Genomic DNA, 20980 nt, shown 5'->3' with positions numbered 1-20980 from the left:
TTCTCAGGGTACAACCAGATAAAGATGGCTGAAGAACATCAGGAGAAGACCGCCTTCATCACAAGCTAAGGACTCTACTGTTACAAGGTGATGCCTTTTGGGTTGAAAAATGCTGGAGCTACGTACCAGAGAATGGTAAACAAAATGTTCAACCAACAAATTGGTAGGAACATGGAGGTATACGTGGACGATATGCTCGTCAAGAGTAAGGAAGAGCTCACGCATCTGGACGACTTGGAGGAGACTTTTGCAACCCTCAAAAAACACCAGATGAAGTTGAATCCAAGCAAGTGTGTTTTTGGGGTAGCCTCGGGAAAGTTCTTAGGATTCATGGTGTCCCAGAGAGGAATAGAAGCAAATCCCGAAAAAGTACGAGCTATCATTGACATGGCCTCACCCAAGACCGTCAAGGATGTACAAAAACTCACAGGAAGGATAGCAGCTCTAAACAGGTTCGTCTCTAGGGCCACAGCCAAATGCCTGCCCTTCTTCAAAACCCTGAAGCAGGCTTTTGCTTGGACCGACGAGTGCGAAGCAGCGTTCCAAGAGCTGAAGCAATACCTAAGCAATCCACCTCTCCTGAGCCCGTCCAAAGGAGGAGAGAACCTATACTTGTATCTGGCGGTGTCAGCCTCGGCAGTAAGCGCAGCTTTGATTAGAGAAGAAGGCAAGAAGCAACTCCCGGTGTACTACGTCAGCCAAGCCTTTCAAGGAGCTGAGTTCAAGTACCCAAGGATCGAAAAGATTGCGTTTGCACTAATAGTAGCCTTGCGCAAGCTCAGGCCATATTTCCAGTCAAATCCTATCCTTGTGATGATGGATCAACCAATTAAGAAGTCAATGAACAAACCAGAAGCAGCAGGGAGAATGGTCCAATGGGCAATCGAACTCAGCCAATTTGACATCGAGTACCATCCAAGAACAGCTATCAAGCTCTGGCTGACTTCATCGCTGAATTCACTCTTCCAGACGAAGATGGAATTACAGACGAAGTTGATAAATGGACAATACAGACAGATGGCTCGTCAGCCCAAAAGAGGGGGGGAGTAGGGGTCGTCATAACCACCCCCGACGGAGAAGTGATGAAATATGGGGTTCAACTAAAGTTCCCAGCCACCAATAACGAAGCCGAGTATGAAGGAATATTGACGGGCTTGAGGCTTGGGAAAGCTCTTGGTGCCAAAAACTTGCTGATCCAGAATGATTCAAATCTGGTAATCGGACAGATCAGTGGAGAGTACGAGGTAAAGGAAGAAAGGATGCAGAAATACCTTAAACTGACAAGGCAACTAACTCAGGAGTTCGACACAGTGGAGTTCGTCTAGATACCAAGAAGCCAGAATATTGGGGCCGACGAAGTATCAAAACTAGCGTCATCAGAAGAAGGGAGGACGAGCATAGACATGGCAATAGAGATCCAGAAACGCCCGAGTATTGAAGAGGTTGCGGTGTTCACCATCCAGAGCACAGACACCTGGATGACGCCCATAATATCCTTCCTCCAAGACGAGCACCTACCTCAGAATACTGACGAAGCCAGAAAGATCAAGAAGAGAGCAGCTAGGTTCACGATCCTGAATGACGTCTTGTACAAGAGAGGCTTCTCTATGCCTTACCTAAAGTGTGTCGATGAGGAAGAGGCCAAATATATCCTGGAAGAAGTACACGGAGGAATCTGTGGTGACCATGCCGGCTCCAAATCCCTGGTCAACAAGGTGATAAGAGCAGGGTATTTTTGGCCAACCATGTAGGGGGATGCTGCTGATATCGTCAGAAGGTGCGACAGATGCCAGCGGTACGGGAATGTGCAACGACTTCCAGCGGAGAAAATGACGACCATAGCCTCCCCATGGCCATTCGCACAATGGGGAATCGATATCGTCGGTCCTCTGCTCCAAGGTAAAGGTCAGGTAAAATTCCTTCTAGTTGCTATTGACTATTTCACAAAATGGGTTGAAGCAGAGGCCCTAGCAACCATCACTGAGGCTCGAATCTGGAGCTTTGTGTGGAAAAACATAATCTGCAGGTTCGGGATTCCCTTGACGATCATATCTAATAATGGGAGGCAGTTCGACAGCCAAGGCTTCAGAGACTTCTGCTCGGACCTCGGAATCAAGAATCAGTTCTCATCCCCGGGACATCCCTAGGCAAACGGACAGACGGAGGTAACGAACAGGACGCTGCTCAAGATAATCAAAACCAAGCTGGACGAAGCAAAAGGTGTCTGGCCAGAAGAACTACCTAGTGTCCTGTGGGCATACAGGACTACAGCCAGAACCCCGACAGGAGAGACACCCTTCAGGCTTACCTATGGCACAGAGGCAGTAATCCCAGTAGAAGTTGGAGTAACAAGCATCAGACGAGGAACTTTTAAAGATGGACTCAATGACGAGGAACTGCGGTTCAACCTGGATTGCCTGGATGAAGTAAGAGACAACGCATCCTATAGAATGACAAAGTATCAAAAAAAGATGGCCGAGTACTACAACAAGAGGGTTAAACTCAGGCGACTGGACATAGGGGACCTCGTCCTTGGCAAAATCACTATAGCAACTAAAGACCCTACTCAAGGGAAGCTGGGCCCTACGTGGGAAAGGCCTTACCGCGTTATTCACTATTCTAGACAAGGAAGTTACCATCTGGAAACTATGGTCGAACAAAAGCTCCCTCGTCCTTGGAACATTGAGCATTTAAAGAAATACCATGAGTAAATGTAATAAACGAATGCATTCGTTCTTGAAGTTAATAAAAGTATTATTCCTCTGATGTTTTTGCGCAGGCAGTACTGGTCAATCATGAGGCCTATAAATTACTAAGTAACAAGATTCCGCCTTGACGGATGTAAGTTACTGACAACCTTACTAGGAGAATTAAGTCACTAAGTAACAAGATTCCGCCTTGACGGATGTAAGTTACTGACGACCAACATAGGATGGTTAAAAGACTTAAGTAACAAGATTCCGCCTTGACGGATGTAAGTTACTGACGACCATCATAGGATGGTTAAAAGACTTAAGTAACAAGATTCCTCCTTGACGGATGTAAGTTACTGACGACCATCATAGGATGGTTAAAAGACTTAAGTAACAAGATTCCGCCGTGACGGATGTAAGTTACTGACGATAAAAAATAAAAAAAAAAATAAAAAAAAATAAAAAACTAAGTGACAAGAGTCCGCCTGGACGGACACAAGCCACCCAGGCAGAACCCCCTGGCAGTTGCAAGTGGCAGGAGTCTATTTGACGGAGAAAAGGGTGCGGTACATCAAATCAAAACAGGATGCAACAACTGATTAACAAAGCACAAAACTGTAGACGGATCTAAATCAGCCAAAACATCTAGAGGAAAAGTAAGTACACTTCATTCAAGCCCATAACCACTAGGCCACTATCATTATTTTCAAAATAAAATTAGCTGTTTTGAAATTAGATTTACAAAAAGAAAAGGCCCAAAACAAAACGGGCACCCACCATAAAACAAAAGGGAAAATTTCTAAGTGTTCAGATCAGGCATCAGCTGTGTCTTCATTGACCGGTACGTCAGCAACAAGCTTAGACGCATCATCACCAGGGGCAGAAGATGGAACCGCCTCATCCAGAGCCATTTCCTTGTCAACCTCTTCCAGATCCAGACTCTCCAGGTTGACTCCAGAAGGATGCTTGATCATATACCTCCGGAGAAGCTCAAAACCTTTGAAATACCAATTGAAGAGCACAGTATTGTACTCGTCAGTGGTCTGGAAAGCCTCCACAGATCGAGCAGCGATGGTCACAAGTTTCTCCTTGGCTGCAAGAAGCTGCTCGTCCTTCTCGTGAGTCAACCCGCGCTCAACTCTGAGGTCGTCCTCCAGCACTTTGACCTTCTCCTTCAATGTCGTTGCTTCGTCCATGGAGGTGATCAAGTTCATCCTCAGGTCAGAGTTCTCTTTCTCCAAGGCCTCCATCCGGGTTGTCAGAGACGCCACCTTGGCCTCTTGAGTGAGGTATTCAGCGGTAATATGGAGGCTCTCTCCCAACACCTGGAGGAAATTATGAAGTCGTCTGTAACAAAAAAAAAAAAAATTGATGAAATGTAGAAGGAAGAACTCCATACCTGGACGAGTTTGTGAACATGACGAGAGGCCACATCGTTTAAGGACATGTCAGAAAGAGCCTTCAAGTCCGCTGGAGTGACGACCTCGTGAGCCCTTTCTACGGCTAACGTCTCGTCATCCCATATTGTGGATGAACGAGTATCAGTCTTCTCCTTCCCTTTGCTAGCCACACACGGCCTTTTGGAGCCGGAAGTAGGAATCTCCTCTATTGAAGCGGTCGGGGAAGCAGTCCTCGTCGTTTCAGAAACTATGGAAGGAACGATACTAAGGGGCATGGAAGCAGGACCCTTCCTGGTGACTCGCACAGCCTTCTTCCCCAGATTGGACAGTGGCTCGTCCTTCTTTGATCTAATCTTTGCGAACATATCCTTGTTAAATTTCGTCGTCATCTCTGCAAGAAGAAAATGCCTGTCAAGAATGCTTAAGTGCACATAAGAAGAATCAGCACTGACGAAGTTAAAACTTACTCTTTTTGCCTTCAATACCAAGTTGACGAAGAACGAAAGGAGACGGGTCTGGATCAAGATTGTAAAATGCAAGAGACCGGGGGTCAACCAGTTCGTCCCAGCTCTCAATCGTCTCAGCGTACCCGATCGCAGTCTCAATGCGTTCCTTATACCGGCTCTTCAGGTCAGGCCATCTCTTAACTATACCAAACAAAGAAACAAAGAAGTTAGCAATACCAGAGCCTCAAAGGTGGCAAAATTGAAACGACGGGGAGAAATACTGACACACCTAAGGTCGGGGTTCCCCACCGACGGAGCAACCTCGGGATATCACCCCAATCACTGCTGGATTGAGTCTCGAAGTCATCCCCAGACACAAAGAAAAAGCCCGACTTCCAATACCTGAATGACGAGGGCAAGCCCTTGACGATCCTAGTCTTTCTCTCCCAAGGGATTAATTCATAATACCCCCACTCCTTAGACTCTTTCAAACGATACAAGTAAGTGAGCTCGCCTATCCTGATCATATCCCTGTTGGAGGCCAACCATATTTGCATACAGTTGATCACGATCCTCCACGAATTAGGCATGAGCTTCCCGGGAGCTATACCAAAGTGATCTAAAAGTTCCATCAAGAACGGGTGGACGGGGAGCCTAAGCCCGCAGGTGAAAGTTGACTCGTAAAAACATATTTCACCTGGAAAAAAGTGGCAGGCCCTATCTTCTTCCCTAGGCAGACGAACACGAACCCTAGACAGAAACTGAAACCTATCCTTGAATCTATTTACAATCTCGTCGTCCAGACCACAAATCTCTTTGAGGGCATAAAAAGCCCTAACCTCCCGAGGGCCAGAGACGGCTGTATCTCCTTCAGCCGGGTCACCACTAGATGATAGCCCAGTCTCAAGGTCACTAGACCTAACCTCAGACATTAATCCTCTCCCTCCTAAACCCTCGAACCAATTGAGTGATTGACGGAGCAAGGGCAACAATTCACCCAAAACCACGCTCAGACTATTGCCCTCGTACACAAAATTTTCTAAAAACGGGTAAGTACCCAAAGACCCCCCTAGACGCGCAAAAAGGAAGGAGATCGACGGACAAGCTATCCTAACCTCCAAGCTATCAACCATGGAAAATGCAGAAATCGGAGGGCAGAAAAATACGGTACAAAACTAAAACCCCAAAAGAAAAACAAAGACCAACAACAGAAGAGAAATAAAATGGAATGGAAAATCAGAAATCATGCTACAGTAAAGGAAAAAAGAAGAAAGAAAAAGGAAAGAGAAACGCACCTCCAATGGCGGAACAGCAAAAGCACAGCGCAAGGTAATTTCGAGAAGAAAGGAGGTCCCAAGAAAATGCTCAGAGTATCACTGGGGAATTTGTCTTTCTTTGCTCTCTGAGAAGTAGAAGAAAAATTAAAGAGGAGAAGTTTCACATTTAGGCCAAAAACGATTGAAAAACCAGCGGGAAACCCAAGGGTCATACCATTAATTCCACAGATCATCACGCGCCACGTGGCCATGATTGCGTGTAGCGCCGCCACTAAGCATTAAAAGCGGAACAGAACCCCAAGAGTCACAAGAAAAAAAAATTTCATCTTCTGTGATCGTCATGACATGTCACCGACGACCCCAGAACCTGGGGGGCAACTGACAGGAATGACGATTTTACATCCCACTGACGAAGATAACATTAATGACGAAGGAATCATCCATGACGAAGTCACCAGAAACAACGAAGAAAGTCATCATCACTGACGAAGGCAGGGAGTCATTCAATGCAATCAATCAATGACCCGAGCAGTTACGAAATCGACCAAGCAGACCGTTGGGAGCCTCATAAAAGTCTCATTACTGGACCAGGGGCGTTACTTCAGAGAGCATTAACAACCCCAACGGCTAGCCCATAAAGGCCTCAGCTATAAAGCTTTCATACAATCAACGGAAGGGGGATATATGCAAAAATACTTTGAGAGTACATTCTGCTTCTTTATTTTGTTTGATTATTATTCTAACTTTGGCATCGGAGACTTTGTGGCAGGCACCACACCGGTGGCCCTCATCAAGCAAACCTTCATATACCACAGGGGATTTCATCTGCCCACTCTTACTGACGAATTTGTGTTTCATCAAATCCTCTCAAGGCTCTGGGACCTGATGACCTGCTGGGGTTATTTTATAAACACTACTTGCCCATAGTTGGAAACCAAATTATTGAGGCAGTGCAAAATTTCTTCCAGGATAGTTGGCTCAGGAATTAAACCAAACCTTCATAGTTCTCATTCCTAAGGCCCCAGGTGCAATAAATTTTTACCAATTATGGCCAGTAAGTTTATGTAATGTGTGTTACAAGGTGATATCGAACATCGTAGTGAATAGATTGAGGCCGCTGCTGAGTATGCTTATTGACTCGGTTAAGGCAGCCTTTGTGCCTAATAGTTAGATATCAGAGAACGCGGTGGCTGTACAAGAGATTGTTCACAGATTCAGGAAGTTAAAAATTGAAAGAGGGTATGTGAGATTAAAGCTAGATTTCTAGAAAGCCTATGATAAAATGGAGTGGAGTATTCTCCAAGCTACAAGGCCTTTTGTTTTAACTAGTCGCTAACCCGTGCGATGCACGGGAAAACTATTAGAAAATAAATTTAATCCGTCTTTTTGTTCTATTAAATATAATCTTTCTTTTATTCTTTTAAAGTTTAGGTCTAATGATAAAAAACAATCATCGTGTAACGGACGTAATAGATTAACATTTTATTGAAACTATAAAAAAAAAAAGGGTATAACATCATTTTAAATAGTAAATCTATAGTTTTATAACATCTTAAACTTTTTTTTCTTAATGGCATAATGTGTTAGGATCACAAAGGAGTTTGTGTAAAATCTAACTGTGAAAAGTTGATCTTAGAGGTTCAGAAATGCATTAATTTTGTTAAATAAAAGCATAACTTTTATCACATTTTATAATAACTTTACAAATTTATAGCATTTATCTTTTAGTTAAGGTTGTATTAGAGGATTGGAGTTTTTGTTGCCCAATTGACATAAAGCTTGAAAAGCAAACAGTCCCAAAAAACATGCAACTACTTCACAGTCTTGGCTTTAGTGTTCTTGGAACCAAATGCTTACTAAACAATATTAGATTTTCTATATCAAATTGTTGCACACTCTAAATGATTTTATTCATCTGTTAACAATTTTCACAATTACTACAACAGGGCATTGAAAAAAAATTATATAGTAATAGTAACTAATAATGTTAGGTCTATCTTTATCTTAAAGCTAAGATAGTAATGTTTGAGGGAACATTTCAACTTAATGGGGTGCAAAAAAAAATGCAAATCAAACTAAACTCTTAGGATAAACCACTACTATAAAAAAAAAAAAAAAAAAAAAAAAAAAAAAAAAAATGCAGGTCCTCCCATTCCTTCTTGCAAGCCAATAGTAGCTGCAAGAGTTATCCCGATTGCTCAATTCCATGAGAGTATTCCACCTGATGGTCTTGACACAAGCATCCTCCTCCTTTATCCCATCCCCTGCAAGTTAAAATTTTTAAGAATGAAAATTGTCAATTGGTGGTTTCAAGCAAAAGTTACATTTGTACAAAATATAAGCAGCCTAACTCATTTGCTTGAGGAAAGAAAGACCAACACCTCAGTTAGAAATTTCTGACTACAAATAGGAAATTACTTCAATTTAGCTGAAAAAAAGAAAAGAAAATGCAAAGTCTACAACGCTTCCCAAACCTAAAAGAAAATAAAAAGAATGAAAGAAAATGTTCATCAAAGCATCATTCACAGTAATATATATAAAAGAGCCCAAAAGAACTACAAACAACCAAATCAATTAAAAAGTAACAATATTCACACAAAAAAAAGAGCCTCATGTGAGGATTATGCTACTCTTTAAGTTTTTTTTTTTTTTCATTTTTTTTTTTAACTTTAAATCTCACTTATCAAAAAGTAGAAGTTTTTTTTTTTTAATCTCTCACCATTTTGTGAGTACCATCATCAATTGGAAACAACTGGAGCTTCAGCTTTATAGGAGTTATTATTCTCAACAAAAAATTTTTGCAAAAAGGAAGGCAAAGGAGGCAGAACTTTGCCAACAAAATTAGAATCCTTTTGGTTTGGAATTTAGATTGGAAACAAATCACACCATCAAAAACTTTAGATGTTTAGAATTTAAATCCTTTTATGAATACAAAAGGAAAAAAATAGGCACCCTCCTAGAGCACCTAGGTCATGTTCAACCTCTTTATCCACAACTACCTACTACAATTGCTTAGTTGCATTGAAAACCAAAGAAAACCAAACAAATGCAACTTTTTTGCATTTATTATATGTATATGATGAGATGACACCAGCTAATTTCCATTTTAATGACCTTCATGAAATATTAACATTGTGCATTTGTGATGCTGCAAACAGTAAGATTAAAGATGGTTAGTCACTATGGTTCTTTTGTCAATCATAGTAACAGGGTGCTAAGTAAACTGCTTAGCCCCTCAGGGGTGAAAAGCCCTTGAATTAAGCATCTCTTATGAATGAAAGTATATGCAGCCAATTACAACAATTTAACCCAACAGAGCAAGTTGTTAAACAATTGTTTTTGTTGAAAATAAATAATTTTCCTTTGAAACAAATAGAAGCTCATTTAGCAAATATATGTTCCTAGGAAAATAGCAAGACGTAGATATAATGGAAGATGTAGCCCACTTTATCAATGAAGAAAAGCCAAAAGAATTGGTGCATAGAAACGTGATTTTATCAAAAATTTCTAATAGCCATTAGTCACAACAGCATGCTAAATTCACATATGTTTCTAAAGGAAATTTCACTAAACACATGGTATGAACAATAACTAAAAATAACAAACGCTGAAGAGTGTAGGACTACCACAATACTATTAATGCCGACTCCCCAAAATAGAACACCAAAACCTTCTCGTAGCAAACTCATAAATAATAAATTAATAATTGACACTTTGAGACTTTGTAAATACTAAGTGGTATTTGAAATAAAGAAAAAAACCACAAATTGAAAGAAAAGGAAAAAAATATTACATTGGTTTAAAGCAAGTATAGAGTGGTCATGAAGTCCCTCTAAAGATGCTTCTTTCACAATCACATGAAATTTGAATATGAAATCTGAAGAATTGGCTCCTTTAGGATATGGAATTCTGGAATGTGTGAGCAACTGAAAGGTGTGTGTCTAATGTTTCTTCACCAATCTGAAAGGTAGGTTTGCTCATGCTATGACAGAGGCTAAGGTTTTCAACTTTCTTATTAAAGATTATAAAACTATCCTGAGTTATTTTTAAGTCATTATAGTAGAGATCAATTGTAAATCATATTTAATGTCAATAATTTTGATATGACCCAACTGTCTTTGATTTATATTTATTGGTTTAATACGTAAAAACAGTAACTTTGTAATTTTATTGGTAGGTTTTGAACTCATGACCTCTTTCCTTTATCCACTCCCACGAGAAGAGGAAGTGTCATTTGATTTGAGTGACAATTCATTGGGATATGCTTCTAGTCCATGAATATTTCTAATTGAAGAAAATCCTATGCAGGGACTGTGGCAGAACCAAAAATTAGCACTGCTGCTGAACCATTGTTGCTTAATGTTGTTCATGGGGAAGATGTTGAAAGACCCCTGGTTTGGCTCATGAGGCAAGTAGGGAGGTACATGAAGGCAAGTTTAAACAGAGATCTTTGGATAACAATTCTTATGTTCATGGCCCATTTTTTTGAGAATATATTTAGATGCCTTTTCTATAAAACTTCTATTACCTATACCAAAAAAAAAAAATCATGCCTTTTCTTGGATTTGTATAGCACCAAACCTGCAAATTCAGAATGTCTGAGTTTCTTATACTTTGTGTTTTTTTACTTGTTGGACCCTCATTTTATTTCTAAAATAAAGGACCAGAAGTGGTCTTCTCTTTTGCCTCAGGATGAGGATCATGTTACTATTTTGGAATACTAATTTGTTTTTTTAAGTGGTCCAACTACTTCATTAGTCACTATCCTAGATTTCCTTAGAATTGTTTTGTTTACTTTACATCCCATTCATTTGTTATTTGTTCATAAGCTATATTTCTACATAAATTTGGGTTTTAATAGTCTTTTAAGTAAAGTTACCTAGAGAAAGTTGACTGCTATGTCTGATCTATAGATCACTAATTTTCACAATGTTCTGCTTTACTAGATCGGTTGTATTTTGAAATTTCCATAATTTTTTTGTAGTTTCTGTTTCTTTTATATCTTTCACTACTGAGAGAAGGTTAATCTTGCATTCCCTATAGCACTGCAATGCATATATGACATTAGTTCCCCTTACATAACTTGGACCTCATTTATTGACAATTTCTTGTGATAGAGCTACCAAATTATCAATGAGAAGTATCCTTCATTTCGTGAAAGATCAGAAAATGTTGATCTAGTTGTGGAGATTTCACTACATTCTACTTATCATAACAAAAATCACTTATAAAGTTCACAGACATTATATCCTCAGCCAAGTTCACAGACATTACATCCTCATCATATAAAGGCTATGAAATTGAACAAAAACCGAATCAACAATAAGAAAATGTAAAAAAAAAAAAAAAAAAAAAAAAAAAAAAAAAAACGCTCTCAGACCATCCACAAAAACCCATCTACACACTAAAATAAATGAATAAATTCTCAACATTTGGATAACCAAAAAAATCTAAAGCGCATCCAAATTTGATTTTCACATCTTTCCCCTTCATTTCCACAGGAACCAAACAACTTCTAAGAAACCCAACGACCTAGAATCGAAATCATCAAGAAGGAAACGAAAAAAAAAAAGCGATGGATTAGTAAAATACCAACCGTAACCAAATGCGGAGGTACCGTAAGTCGTTTTTGTAACGGCGATCAGAATCGAAGGTCTGCGCGCACTTCTGCAAAAACCGTGGCAGCTTCTCATTCAGAACTTGTGAAGGCAGCGAATCCTTCATCTTCCTGATCCCTCTGTATATACAAAAAGCCAAACAATCTCACTTTTTAAAACCATTAACAGAGCTACCCACAAAGAGAGAGAGAGATAAAGAGGCATACTGGAGCCATATGGTTGGTGACGCCTTCTTTCTATCTCAGACCTGACAGTGTGGGGATGGCTTCTAGGTAGGATTGATTTTCAGTGTTGGGTTTTGGGGAAGGAGAAGGTAGAGAAAAAGAGAAGAGAGGAACGGCAGAGCTTTTTTTGTGCTTATGTTTTTTCATACTTAGGTTTTTATCGGGTTTTAGGAAAGGTTTTTCTTTGCTTATTTATTTATTTTTTTTTCATTTATGTTTTTTTTTAATACTGTACTGACGTGGAAATTTGTGGGAGCTTCAAAAACTTCGGTTTTATATATATATATATATATATATATAGATATATAGATGAGAAACTAGTCGGAAATCCTGCGTGTTGTGCATGATAATATTGTTAGGGTGGTCTCATTAAATTTATTTTTTGCAATTTGGACTAATTTAATAAATAAGGTAAACTACGTATTTGGTCCTTATCTTTTATGTTATATTTCAATTTGGTTCCTAAACTTTCAATTGTGTCAATTTAGTCCCTAATCTTTTAATGTCATGGCAATTTAGTCCTTGCTATTATCTCTTGGATGGAAAAATCTGATGTGTCAAACGAAATAATAAAAAATTAATTTACCTGCCACATCAATTGCCAACTCTACAGCCACATCATAGAAAAATATTTATAAATAAATAAATAAATTGCTGTTCTCACAAAGACTGGGCTTGGGGAAAAAATTAAAATCCTTGACTCTCACGTACGCTCATCCTAACCCCTGAGCCCTAACTCTCTTGGCTAAAATAGAAGTTTTAGACAACGACGAGGTTTGGCAGTGAGGACTGGCGGCTGATTTTTCTCTTTAGTGGCAGAAGATTAGACTCTCTCTTTATCACACGTTTTAGATGATGATTTCATATAATAGTTTTGTATGGAGCTCAAATTGGTTATGGACATTCTTTTATGCTTATGTCTGTTCTTTTGGGTTTTTTATGGATGTTAATTTGAAACTAAATTGTACTCCATCATAGGTTCTCATGTACGATCATATGGAGGCTTGCTAAACAGTGATGTTAGGTGTTTTTGGTATCGCCCCACATTTGAGGACAGCTTTGTTTATTTATTACTATTATTATTATTATTATTATTATTATTATTATTATTATTATTATTATTATTATTATTATTTTGTAACAATGTAAAAGGAGATTAGTGCCAAAAGGTGTGCACAAGTCCAATTCCTAAACTTCTTGGAATAATTGGCTCAAGGGCAACTTTGAATTTGATGCTTGGGAACATTCTCTTTTGGATTCAAAGGACAACTTTGATTGATGCAAATTCTGATATACTAACGTATGCTTTGGAACTATCACTATATATATGGTTTTGTGTTGGATAGCTTAAAGATCAACTAATGTACTAGTTTCAAATGATGTACTAGCGTATTGATTTAGCAACCCCCCTCATATTCAACAGTTTCCATTCAGTTCAGTCCATACTCCATAGGCATTTTTACTAACTATGAGAGAGAGAGAGAGAGAGAGAGAGAGAGAGAGAGAAACCGGGTGCTGCTTGAAGAGAGTGGCGCTGCCAGAACAAGAAAGAAGGCGCAGCCAGAAGGAAGAGGAAGACGCCGCCATCCTCATGTTAGGAAATTTGGATTTTAGGGAAATGTGTTTTAGATTGGGTTTGCCCCTATTTAATGAGATAAGTGAACTTTATTATCAAACTAAAAAATATTTGATTTGGGCTTCTTAAAAAAAAAAAAAATTAACATAGGGTACAGGTTTTTTTTTTTTTTTTTTTAATTTAAAAAATTGACGTGGCAATACATCTATTTGTTGACACGGCAATGAAAGTTTAGGAACCAAATTTATACAATTGAAAAGTTAGGGACCAAATTGAAATATGGTGTAAAGGATAGGAACCATTTATGTAGTTTATCCCAATAAATAATAATGTATTTTATAATCATATTTACATTTGTTATAGGGACAATCACAAATGTAATATATATAATTTTTTTCATACCAAAATGAAAAGTGAAAACAATATAATTTTTCTCAAGAATTCAAAAGGTAGAAAAAAATATACTAATCTTTTAATAAAAATTATTTACAAACCCAATTTTTTCTTCCGTACAATAAAAAAAACGCTGAGAAACATATCAAAAAAATTAATAAAATTCAACAAAACTACAATTAAAATAAAAAAGAAAGGGAAAAATAAAACTCACTTCAAAGTCAGACTCATCCTTTTGAATATGTAAAACATTTCAAATGTGATCTAATCAAGCCAAATATCCAATACATAATCAAATTCAAAAATTTTAATAAGGTTTTGAAGTAACGCAATAGAAACATGTCACTATTCTCAAGAAAAAGTGTTGGTTGTTGCTTTATACATAATGAATGTAACTCATTTCTCATAATTAAAAAATTTTAAAAAATAATAAAAGAAAACAAGAGTACAAAAAGGGAAAAGAGTAGAGAAATTTTTTTTGAAGAAAGAAGAAGTATTGTTCTTCATATTGTCATAATCTAATTTAGCATCTAATCCAACATGTGAAAAATGAACAAATAAATACCTAATGTTAAACTCAAAATTGAATTTGTTTTCTTAAAAATATCAAAATATACACTAATGACATTAGGAAGATAAGCAGTACAAAATATTCGTAAATGCTTAAAAACAATTACTCAAGCACCTAAATACATCATATAATAAAGACATAAGAATTTGGTGCTAATTTGTAAACAAAATATTTACAAACAGTGAAATGAAACTGCACAAAGACCATCTTTCAACTACACTAATTGTTCTTCATCATATTATCCAAATGATCCTGTTGTTTTCCAAGTAAATTAAAACTTGACAACAATACAAAATATGGACATATTATAATATGATTTTCCCTAAATCTGGTCAACAACATTAAAATTATTTAGTGTTGTAAATAAAATGAAAAACAAATACTTGCATCAAGGAACACATATAGGTTAGTCAATAACAAGACACTAGGAGTACAAACTTCATAAAAAATCCAACCAAAAATTTTTTTTTTGAGAGAGAGAGGGAGATAACATTTTTGTGTGGAAAAATAAAATATGCATAAAATGGGAGAAACTAACAAATTTATAGTAAGATGATGAGAATAAGAAGAGTCAAAATAAAAGAAGATAAAGGGGCAAATTTATATATAAAGTTAAAACTGTCTCATAGGAATATGTATAGACAATACTTAGTTATAACATTAAAATTAAAGTAGATGAATATGTAAACTTAAAACCATTAAGATGATTTATAAAGCCAATGTATTTATATATTTAATATTGTCAAAAGAAATTAAAGGTAAAAAATAAATACGAAAAAAATAATGATGTGGCAATGACGTAGAGAATGAGGTGACTTAATATGAGCGTAGCAACAATAAATTCTACGCTTCAACTTTTAGATATATATAGATTTGTGAAGCTAATACTACAATGTATCTCTCCTGTTTAGTTCACTTTATTGCTAAATGGAAGCAAATTCTCCTCCTTCTCCCCATTTAGAGGACTAAGGTAAGGAGATCCACTTTCGCCTTATTTATTTATTATAGGCAGTGAGATACTCTTAAGGATGGTGAGCAAAGAAGTAAATCAAGGCAAGCTCTCAGGGTTAAAGTGGCCAGAAATGCTTCTTCAATCTCCAAATTATGTTATGTTGATGATGTAATGTTATTTTGCAAAGAAAAAATGCATGAGGTGACCACTATGATGAACTGTATAAATATATACTACAAATGGTCTAGGCAAAGTGTTAGTGTGGAGAGGTCAGGTTTCTTTGCCTCAAAATGAGTTCACCCACAATTTCAAAGATAATTGAAATTGTGATAAAATGTATTCAATGGTCAAACGTTTTTGGTGGTGTCAAAAAAAGGAAGCGGCTCACTATTATGCTCCTGTTGCTTGGACATCTCTTTTCTGGCCTAAGAATAAAGGAGGGTTGGGGTTTAGAAGTTTTTGGGAGTAAAATATGGCAATGCTGTCAAAGCTTGCCTGGTATGTTCCGACTAGAAAAGAGTCAATGCGGGTAGCTTCTCACAGCCTAGTTGTTGTTGCTAGGCCCATGTGGCTTGAATTGCCAAAGCCCAATTCGGTCATCTAAATCGAATACAAGTTTCATTTGGAATCCCAGGAGCCGACTTGATAAAATAATATGTATATATATGTGTGTGTGTGTGCGCGCGCGCGTGTGTGCGCTTTATGATATGTGGTAATAGAAAATTGATGAGAGAGTAATTCCTAAAACCCTAGCAGTAGCCACATAAGAAGAAGAATAGTGTTTTCTTGTCTTGTGGGTGAGAGAGAGTTAGGGTGTATTGGGATTTGGGTTCCTTAAGAGTATTCTTGTGCACTATTGTATCTCCCTATTTTTTTATAGTGAAATTTCTCCGTCATCTCTGTGGAGGTAGGCAGTTTACTGAACCGCGTAAATTCTTGTGTTCTTTGTGTGTGCTTGTTATTTAATTTCCACTTATTTACTATTATTGATTTGAGTCCTGGGGTGCTATCTACACAACAAGTGGTATCAAAGTTAGGTAAGGATTCAATCCTTTGTATATAGTAAAGATGTCAAGCACAAAGTATGATGTAGAGAAGTTTTGTGGTAAGGAAAATTTTTCACTTTGGCAAAGGCGGATGAAGGATCTCCTAATTCAACAAGGAGTTCACAAGGCCTTGCTTGGGATGGAGAAGAAACTAGAAACGATGAAAGATGTAGAATGGGTAGAGATGGATGAGAAAGCAGCTAGCACTATTCGTCTCAACCTTGGTGATGAGGTCATTCACAACATCCAAGAAGCAACGACCGCAAAGGAGGTTTGGGAAAAACTAGAAGGTCTTTATATGAGAAAGAATCTGACGAACAAGTTGTACATGAAGAAGTAACTGTATAGTTTGCATATGAAGGAGGGTTCAAATCTGTTGGAGCATCTTAACACGTTTAACATGTTGAACACCCAACTGTCAAGTTTTGGGGTGAACTATGAGGTTGAAAACAAAGCATTACTCTTATTAGTGTCGCTTCCTACTTCTTTTGATCATCTAGTGACTATGTTGATGTACGGGAAAGAGACTATAGTACTCGAAGAGGTGACTAGTGCTCTCTTGTCACACATAAAGATGAAGCAAGATGGAGATGGTTCTCAAGCTAATGGACTTATTGTAAAGTCTGAGTCAAGCAATAGGGGTAGAAGTAGATCAAGAGGACAAAACTCCAACAAGAATAGATCACAATCTAAATCACGTGCAAAGAAAGATGTAGAGTGCTTTTATTGTCACAAGAAAGGGCACTACAAAAATCAATGTAAAGAGTTGAAAGAGCATTTAGAGGAGAAGAAGAATTGAAAGAAGCCCCTAGAATCAACTAGAGTTGCTGAAGAAATATCAAATAACAGTGAAGTTGGCGCAGATTTATTGTTAATCTCATCAAGTAACAATGTTCTTTTGGAATCTTGGGTTTTAGATTCAGCATGCTCATATCATATGACTCCAAAGAAAGATTGGTTTGACATGTATAAGCCTTACAACAGTGGTATGGTCCAAGTGGGTAATGATGCTACATGCCCAGTTATTGGAATTGGTACCATAAAGATCATGATGTTTCATAGAGTTGTGAGAGTTCTTAATAATGTCAAACATGTTCCAGATCTTAGAAAGAATTTAATTTCTTTAGGAGTATTGGATGATTTGGGCTATTCATACTCATCAAAGGGTGGAATCATGAAGATTACCAAAGGTGCTTTGATGGTGATGAAGGGATAGAAAGTAAGAACACTTTACAAATTGATTAGGAATACAGTTGTAGGAAGAGTTGCAATCCCCACTCCAATGGAGTCCAGCATTGACGACACAAAAATGGCATATGCGACTTGGCCATATTGGTGAACATGGTATGTTAGAATTGCACAAGAGAAATTTATTGAAAGGGGTGAAGACATGCAAGCTAGACTTCTGCAAGTATTATGTGTATGGGAAGCAACATAGAGTCAGTTTCAAGACAGGCTCTCATACAAGTAAGGGTGTTCTTAACTACATTCATTCAAATGTTTGGGGTCCAGTATCAATTTCTTCTCATAGCAGTGCTCAATACTTCGTTAGTTTCATTTATGACTACTCTAGAAAGGTATGGATTTATTTTATGAAGCATAAGTTTGATGTGTTCAGCATATTTAAAAAGTGGAAAACACAGGTTGAGAATCAGACTGGTAGGAAAATAAAATACCTTAGAACAGATAATGGACTAAAGTATAGAGATAAAGAATTCATAAAATTTTGTGAATTGGAAGGCATTACTCGTTACTTCGTAGTTAAAGGAACTCCACAATAGAATGGGGTTGCAGAAAGAAAGAACAAAACCTTAGCAGAAAAAGCCAGATGCATAAGATTTAATGCAGGGTTGCCTAAGGTGGTCTGGGCAAAGACAATTAACACAGCAAGCTTCATTATTAATAGATCTCGGTCATCAGCCATTGTTTTCAAGATTCCAGAAGAGGTTTGGTCAAGTAGACTAGTTGATTATTCGAGTCTAAAAATCTTTGGTTGTCCAGGTTATGTGCATGTGCAGAGTGGAGAGCATTCTAAATTGGATTCGAAGTCAAGAAAATGTGTATTTCTTGGTTTTGAAAAAGGTGTTAAAGGCTACAGGCTTTGGGATCCAATCACAAAGAAAACGGTGACCAGCAGAGATGTCATATTTGATGAAGCCTTTATGTTGAAATAGAATGAAGCAAAGACTTGTGATGATAGTGCACAGGAGAAATTAACTGTTGAGGTGAAGTATGGTAAGAATAGTTTACCCAATGATAAGGGTGATGTTGAGATTGATCCATAACAGCAACAAGAAGAGTCTTATTCAATTGCTAAAGGTAGAGAAAAGTGGGTTCACAAAGTACCACAGAGATATAGCTTTGAAGACATGGTTAGCTTTGCTCTTATAACTAGCAGTGGAGATCCATTGTCTTACAGGGATGTAGAAGAGATGGGGTCACTACAAAAGAATAAGACTTGGGAATCCTCTAGTATGTTGACAAAACTAGTTCCAATAGACAAGTTCAAGGACTACTTGGACTTGGTTGATGTTTGCAGCTTGTAAGCCCTTAAGGGCTAAGGTGGAGGTGATGGAGAAGTTTGCTAGGCGATGGAGATTTGTTGTTGCTAGGCCCATGTGGCTTGAATTGCCAAAGCCCAATTTGGTCATCTAAATCAAATACAAGTTGCATTTGGAATCCCAAGAGCCGACTTGAAAATGTAACATATATATATATATATATGTGTGTGTGTGTGTGTGTGTGTGTGTGTGTGTGTGTGCGCTTTATGATATGTGGTAATAGAAAATTGATGAAAGAGTAATTCCTAAAACCCTAGCAGTAGCCTCATAAGAAGAAGAATAGTGTTTTCTTATCTTGTGGGTGAGAGAGAGTTGGGGTGTATTGGGATTTAGGGTTTCTTGAGAGTGTTCTTGTGCACTATCGTATCTTCCTATTTTTTTATAGTAAAATTTCTCCGTCGTCTCCGAGGAGGTAGGCAGTTTACCGAAACACGTAAAATCTTGTATTCTTTATATGTGCTTGTTATTTAATTTCCGCTTATTTACTGCTATTACTTTGAGTCTTGGGGTGCTATCTGCACAACAATGGTACATAGTTAGGAGGAACTAGTTGTATAGGCCTTCAACTATCAATGCATCATGGTCTTGGAAAAGCTTAGAGAAGACAAAACCATTACTGTTGAAAGGAGATTACTGGACTATTGGGAATGGCAGTTCTATCCTCACTTGGGAAGAGCCTTGGGTCCCAAATTGCCATCAGCACTAGCCAAAGCCTTTATTAAAAGATTGCTTCAACTCTTATTTACTGATGGCTTAACTAATTAACCAAGAAGGATTTCACTGGGATGACCAAAAGTTGCAATCAATGTTTGACCAAGAATCCAACAAAGCTATATAAAGGCAATTCCAATTTGTCTATGGGTTGACATCCTATTTTGCAGCCCACATTTAACCTAACATGAAAGGTAAAAGAGTAATTTCACCTTAAAAATAAGCGTCTTAACTGTGGTCACTAGATCTTTAATTTCATTTCATTAAAATGATCTTAATGTTATAACGATCAAATTAAATAGTCATAAGCCTTAATCGAACTTTAGATTGAAAGTAATCATCTAATCGAGTTTTAATGGCTGATATAGACTATTACAAATTGAGTCCAACTATATGTGATTATGAAAAATTAATTAAATTGGTTATAGTTATAACCAATTTGAAATTAATAGCATGTCATAATTTGATAGGCTAGGACTACATCTTACTGTAAGGTTGTGCACACTTGATTAGTTAGATAATCAAACATTAATTATTCAATGAGTAATTTGTATAACTATCTTTTTAACTGGGGTAAATTTGGGACTGATTAATAAATGAAAGTAATTGGAGCCTATTAATGTTAATTGGAAACTAATTTGTGGCCTATTAATGTTTATGCAAAAACTATTTTCCAACAAATTACCTTTACTCACCATTTCGTTGATATCTCTCAAAATATTTTGTATTTGAGAGTAAGGTTAATTTGGACAGAAACTAGACATTTGGGGTTTCAATTTGAGCACAAGAATGAGGCAATTCCAATCAGGATTGAAAAGGATATGATTTTTTGAAGTTAGCAATGAAAACTATTACAAGTACGAGAAAAACCGAAGCTTTAGATATTTTGCTTGCCCACCACTCCCACCTACCTCCAAATTTAATGCACCGGCTATCTCTAAATACTAAAATAGGGTCTAGGTTCATGATTCTCTTTGATCATTTGTCAACCCTTATTAAAGCCCTTCCATTCATATATTCTCCATCACTACTATATAAACCCTCCATTTCCTCCATTCCAAAACACATAGAAACGCCCTCTCTTCTCCTCTATTGAGGTCTAGTGAAATAAAATAATCTTTTCATATCTTAGTCTTCCTAAGACTCAAGGTATTGAGTGAGACTCACTCTCCCTCTCCTAGTTCTTCATTTCTTCTCCACTTTTAGGGCCTCTACCAAAAGCATTCTCCTCCACCTTGTGGATCTTGCATGTAGGTATAATCTCTTTCCCTAACTTGTTTTTTATATTGCTATGATGAGATTAAGATTAAAGCATACTGGTGATTATTTAAATTCCTTGAATATGTTTGAATGTTCTTTAATGTTCATATAAGTTCTTCACATGTTCTTGGTTTTTCATCACATATTCATGCATGACACTAGTTTTGATCTTAAATCCACATCCAAAATATGAAAAACATGTTAGTTTCATAATTCTCTCAAATCCTTAAATCTAGAATATCACCATCCACC

Source organism: Quercus lobata, chromosome 4 (genome assembly GCF_001633185.2).
Source record: "Quercus lobata isolate SW786 chromosome 4, ValleyOak3.0 Primary Assembly, whole genome shotgun sequence".
Classification (NCBI taxonomy): Eukaryota; Viridiplantae; Streptophyta; class Magnoliopsida; order Fagales; family Fagaceae; genus Quercus; species Quercus lobata.
The sequence above is the reverse complement of the archived record's forward strand: the minus strand, read 5'-3'. Positions refer to the sequence as shown.